At 39.1% G+C, this 6,556-nt stretch overlaps 1 pseudogene; it reads right to left on the bottom strand.

The window, feature by feature from the left end:
* Nucleotides 1–5,086: 5,086 nt before the first annotated feature.
* On the bottom strand, nt 5,087–5,226 carry LOC114626263 (annotated as a pseudogene).
* Between the last annotated feature and the right edge of the window lie 1,330 nt (nt 5,227–6,556).

Here is a 6,556-nt window from a genome sequence, read left to right on the forward strand (position 1 = left end):
TTAGCAACTCTTTTAAGAAAATATCTTCAAAACTGCCAACATTCTATATGTGATTATAATAAAGACAACTAAGTGTATGCAACTTGTTTAGAGAAGTCCATACCCATGCTCTGAGGTGTATGATCTTTTTCTGAGTGTCTCTTTTCTCTTCTAAGAGTCACGATTATAATAAAACAGATTTGTTTAACTCTAATTCTGCTACAAATTAGTTAGTCCTGGAATACTTTTGTGTGTGGAAGGTATGAATTCTGTTTTGACCTTAGACAAGGTCTTTAAAAAGTTAAGAGAAGTTTTCAGGCTGCTGAGGGTGACAAAGTAGGACTGAGCCTCTTTCCCTTTCCTCCCTGACAAAATGACAAATTTCTCAGAGGATTGAAGTAGAGGAAATGCCTTATCAGTTCATTACAGTGAAACATTCGCTACTTACAAATGAGGAAATAATCAGGGCCATTCAGCGCTTTTCTTTGGATGTTTACTGACAGTCTTAACACCTTAAATATATCATTTTCTCTCAAAAAAAATGTGTTAGAAATGAGGAAATTGTACATATAACCAGGATGTGGCAACCAAAATGCCACATCCTTTACCAAGTTTGGCTTTCCCAAGAAAGTATAAATTCTAGTACAAAGTCACAACATTCTTTAAATAATCCCAGAAGGTGGTAGGTAGATATAAGGAAAAAAACAACCTGCTATAAGTAGAAGACATATGTAGAAACCAAACTTGCCACTAAACCTGTATTTTATTTTATGAGATTCATGTAAAGATTTTATATGTTTTATACATTGAATTAGTGAAGTTTAAAGTTACAAAGGACAGACAACTTTGAATGAAATGATACTGTTATGACATATGTAGGGAAATTTTTTCTAATGGAGTTTCCTTTTTATTGTTTTTTTATTAGTATTAACTTTTTTTAAATGTTAATCAAAGGCTTTATAAGTTTGGTAATTCTCAATAACAAGATACCCATACAATGAGAAGTGTAACCCAATACCCAACCTAGATATACCAACTATCTTTGACTGGCAGAGACACTGGAACATCTGCCACCATGTTCCCCTCCCACCCCCACCCTCTCTCTTGTCTCCTAGCTTCTCCTCCTCTCCTTACTCCTCTTCTTCCTGTGTAGAGGAATTTTAATCGAGGAACATGATTGCTCTTCTAGGTCTGTGTGATCTGGCTGGAATGACACCCATCTTTAATCCCTCTGGCTGGAATGCAGACATTCCCTTAGTACACACTTGTAATCCCAAACAATGAATGTAACTTTAGTTTGTGGAAAGAAGCAGCTATGTTTGAAAGTGATATCTAATTGAGGGACAGACAAAATAACAAATCAGAAAAAAATTTGAGAGAATGAGTCAGAGATAGGTTATGCCCTGCTCTCAGGAGAAGAAAGAGGAAAGAGAGGCTACTTACAAGCATCACAGAGTGAGTCAGGAAGGGAGGGCAGTTCAGTGAGTGAAGTTCAGTTGAGTTCAGGCAATGCAGTGGAGTTGAGTTGAGCACAATTCAATGAAGTTTGGTACCATTCAGTTGAGTGCAGTTCAGTTCACTTCAGTTCAGTTGAGACCAATTTGTCTTGTCCAATCAATTTGTGGAGTTCTGAGGCAGTTTCTCGAAGCAGAGTAATTAAAACAGAAGCTTAAAGAAGCCAAGTTGAGTCAGTTATCTTTGAGAGAGGTTTGAGCCAGAACATCTGAGCTGAACCATCCAGCCAGAGTTCAGAAAGAACTAGAAAGTGTGAGCTTATTCAACAGTAAGCCTCTGAGAGGACAACTATGTCTGGCAAATAAAAGTTACTTTTATAGCATGTTTACTATGTTTTTGCTGAATATAATTAGTGAATAAGATAATTTCAGGAGACTTGAGCTTGTCAGAATTTTGATTGCAGTAAAGGACTCTCTTCCACTGATGTAGATGCCTAAGAAGGATAGAGGTTCTCACAGTACATGCTTCCTAGTTCTCTACTCAACCAATTTTCAGATGGATAGTCAAGGCAAGATCTCATGATGTTACTTTTGATCAGTGTAATTGTCATCTTTGAACAGTAACATAATATAACTCAATCAAATCAAAGATCATATTCTCAAAAATAAACTTCAGTAATTTGCTTTCACAATAATAATTTCCAGTTCAGTAATAATAACTTCCTGCATTTTTCTTTGTTCCTAGTTTTTGTAAATTATTTAACTCTAACTTCACCCAGGTTTTCTTGTTGCTTAGACAAAGGTTACTCTGGAAGCAAAGAGATAGTGGCATAGTTTTAATATTTTAAATATACTTATATGTAAATATCAGAAAGAAGAGGAAGAAAGAAAGAAAGGAAGAAAGAAAGAAAGAAAGAAAGAAAGAGAAAAAAGAAAAAAGGAAGGAAGGAGAAACAGATATAGTTCATATTTTTGATGTAGGGTTGTTCTTTCTATGTGGTCCAGGCAATATTTGAACTGACTATCCTACAGAAAATATCCTCTGAAATCTGTGGCTCTTCTGGTTTTACTCAGTAACTTCTCTTCTTCCATTTCTTGGTAACTACTTCTATTTCTTCTTCCTTCCACTTCTCTAGAGATAAAGTTTTAGCTATCCTGAATTGTATTCACTGGTCTTCTGAAAAGATTTATGAATGTCACTGCTCCAGCTTAAAAATGAGGATAAATCTAAGATCTGGAATTTTTGCATAACACACATAAGAATCAAATTCTCTAAGGAAGCTCTATTCACAAATATAGCTTAAGAGGACTTAAGAGTGTTTATTTGGAGTCCTCTCTTCTTTCCTCTTCACACCTCCTTTAGTAATCATTTTCCTATTCTATAGTTTCATGAACCAGTTTCAGATTGCATTTAGATGTGAAGTCAAAGGATATCTAGTTTACTTTCTGATTATGCCCACCATCCAGGTTCATCTCTGTTGTACATGACAGCCATATATTTATACTAAATAGCATTCTACTGTGATTATCTCTCTCGGTTTTAAACTTTTAATCCAATCACTCATTAATTACAGAGTGATTTTATAACTTGGCTGCTGGGAAGCCTATGGGAGTGCTGGTGTCTCGCTCCCTAACATACAGATTTCATTCCTTTTGGGTGTGCATCGATAGAGGGAATGAAGAGCCATCTGATAGCATACATTTTCATGGATCCACCATACTTCTTTGCATGTGACTATTCTACCTTTTATTCACACTGTTTTTACATGAGCCTTTGTAGCATTTGTCACTAGCATTTAACATGATTCCTTGTCCTTTTCCAATTCTCCAGAACAATATTTAACTTCAGATCTCACCAGAGCTTAACAAAGACATATGGAATGTACTTTATTATTCAATATGGACACTGTTTCAGGTTCAAATGCTATGAATATAGTGACACTACCTTTTAGGTTTTTCTTAAACTTTGAATTAGTTCTTTGTCAATTTCACACCATGTACTCCAATCCCATTCTCCCATTCATCTCCCTCCCTCACTCTTCACACCCTCCATACTCTTTTATATCTTCCCCATAACAAAAAAAAAAAAAAAAAATCTCACTGTGGAAGCTGTAGTGTGCCACAGTGTGTCCCACATTTGTCTACACTTTTTCCTTGCAAATGTTCTTTCCATGACTCATTGATCTGGTAGGAGGTCTCTGGCTTCTGCTACTCTATCAATACTGGAATCTCACTAGGACTCTTCTCAGATATCCTGCAGTTGCCCTATGTCATGAAGAGTTTGTAGTTTTGGATCTATAGAACCAGCCCCTTCATGCATTCCAGTTCATTGATGGAGAGATGTTGAGGTGGATAAATTCAAAGCCTTGGATCTGGGCCTGAGAAGTGTTTGAGCTAGCCGGCCTGCTTGCTCTCCCACTGTCATGCTCTAGGAGCCTGTTCACCGGCAATCCCTGCAACCAGGGCCAGCTCTACCCTGCTGCTCAGCTGAGGTGCAGGGCCAGCCTCTTGAGTGTTTCAGGTGATGACAGTACTCCCATTCTCATGACATTGAAGCCAGCTCTCCCACATGCCAGAGCTAACAATGGACAAGGGAGGAGAATATAGTGTTTCTCCCTCCGCAGAGCTACTGCCCACCAGGCAAGAGGTGCTCATGTCCTCTGGGCTGGATCACCTGTAACCTATGTCCAGGGCCAGCTCTACTGTGCTGCCCAGTTGAGGTGCAAGGCCTGTTCCCCTGAATACTGCAGCAGGTGAGGGGCAAGGTCAGCTCTCCTGCTCTGAGGACCTCAGGGCCAGCTCTTCTGCCTACCATAGGTGGCCATGGGTTGACACAGGCATCTGTTCCTCAACCATGTCACCACATGGCAGACAAATGGCAGGGCCAGTTCTCTCACATTCGTATTCTTGGGGGTTGACTCACCTGTACCACCCACGAAGTGTGGGTCCAGCAATCCAAAGTTTACTGCAGGAGCGGAGTCATCTCTCCCACTCTCATACCCCCAGGCCCAGCTCTCAGAGGATTTTCAGGTAAGGGGTGGGGCCAGGTTTGCACAGCCATTATACATTGACTTGTCTCTGGATGGCAGGCCAGACCAGGTAACAGACCCCTGTTGCTGTAGGGCCATGTGGCCCCAGGTGACAGCACAGACCAGAATGTTACCATGGTTCCAGGTGGGCATCATGGGCTACTCACATCAGGCTGTTTTCACTTCTTTTGAGCCTCCAGTTTTGCCTCTCTTCATTAAGCCTATATCTTCTGTTTCTTTATCTCTTTTGTTTCTCCACACTTACTTGCTACTCTTAGTGGTATCCTGTATCTCTGAGTGTCTGGGGATCATCTCAGGTGTGGTCTTAGAAGTACAATACCGTGATTGAGCATTGTGGTGCTGGGCAGGGCTCCTCTTGGGCATGGTCTGCCCTCTAGGCCTGTGTAACACTGGACTAGTGGTCCCCTCAGGTTAGCTCCCGGTTTGGGGCTCCATGGTGCCAGTCAGTTTTACTCATTGTCTGACATGTCCGAGTAGCCCATTGTGAGATGCATTTCTCTGAGACTCACTCCTGCCCTGGTTCCAAGCAGGGGTTCTTCTAGTCTCTAGCTTGTTCCCCATCCTAGGAGCCAATCTGGGCATGCCTGGCACTAGACTGGTGTTCATTTCAGGCTAGCTTTTTCCAGAGAATGTTAGATGTTCATATGTCAGAATACTAAACGTAGACATAGCCTTTCTCCTCTCAGTCACCTACTAATGCACATGTGACATAGCAGCCACACCTAGAATGATCTAGGATCAGATACTTTAGCTTTTTTGATTCTTCAATTATTTTTTAATTAAAACAGTTTATTTTTAGCTGATGCATAAAACATAAATATTGTATATGTAATGTGATGCTCTGATAGTTTTTGTGCTGTCTTATGTTTAAATCTACTTAAACATATCATCAGATCCTACCTCAAAGGCCTATACTCAACAAAACTGGAAAATCTGGATGAAATGGACAATTTTATAGACAGATACTAGGTACCAAAGTTAAATCAGGAGCAAATAAAGCATCTAAACAGTTCCGTAACCCTTAAAGAAGTAGCAGCAGTCATTAAAAGTCTCCATACCAACAAAAAAAAAAAGCCCAGGACCAGATGGTTTTAGTGCAGAATTCTAACAGATCTTCAGGGAAGACCTAATACCAATTCTCTTCAAACTATTCCACAAAATAGAAACAGAAGGAACACTACTCAGTTCGTTCGATGAAGCTACGATCATACTCATACCTAAACCTCACAAAGACCCAACAAAGAAGGAGAATTTCAGACCAATCTCCCTTAGGAATATCTACACAAAAAATAAAATTCTAGCAAACCAAATCCAAGAACACATCAAAACAATCATCCATCATGATCAAGTAGGCTTTATCCCAGGAATGCAAGGATGGTTCAATATTTGGAAACACATCAATGTAATCCACTATATAAACAAACTCAAAGAAAAAAAAACACATGATAATCTCACTAAATGCTGAGAAAGTATTTGACAAAATTCAACATCCCTTCATGTTAAAAGTTTTGGAAAGATCAGGAATTCAAGGTCCATATCTAAACATAGTAAAAGCAATATACAGCAAACCAGTAGCCAACATCAAACTAAATGGAGAGAAACTTGAAGCAATCCCACTAAGATCAGGGACTAGACAAGGCTGCCCACTCTCCCCCTACCTATTCAGTATAGTCTGGAAGTTCTAGCAAGAGCAATTAGACAAGAAAAAGAAGTCAAAGGGATACAAATAGGAAAGGAAGAAGTCAAAATATCACTATTTGCAGATGATATGATAGTATACTTAAGTGACCCCAAAACTTCCACCAGAGAACTCCTCAACCTGATTTTTTAAAAAAAAAAAAAACCTTCAGCAAAGTGGCTGGTTATAAAATCAACTCAAACAAATCAGTAGCCTTCCTCTATGTGAAAGATAAACAGACTGAAAAAGAAATTAGGAAAATGACACCCTTCACAATAGTCACAAATAATATAAAATACCTTGGTGTGAATCTAATGAAGCAAGTGAAAGATCTGTATGACAAGAACTTCAAGTCTCTGAAGAAAGAAATTGAAGAAGATCTCAGAAGATGGAAA

This window comes from Grammomys surdaster, unplaced genomic scaffold, assembly GCF_004785775.1.
Source record: "Grammomys surdaster isolate TR1022 unplaced genomic scaffold, NIH_TR_1.0 231, whole genome shotgun sequence".
Lineage (NCBI taxonomy): Eukaryota > Metazoa > Chordata > Mammalia > Rodentia > Muridae > Grammomys > Grammomys surdaster.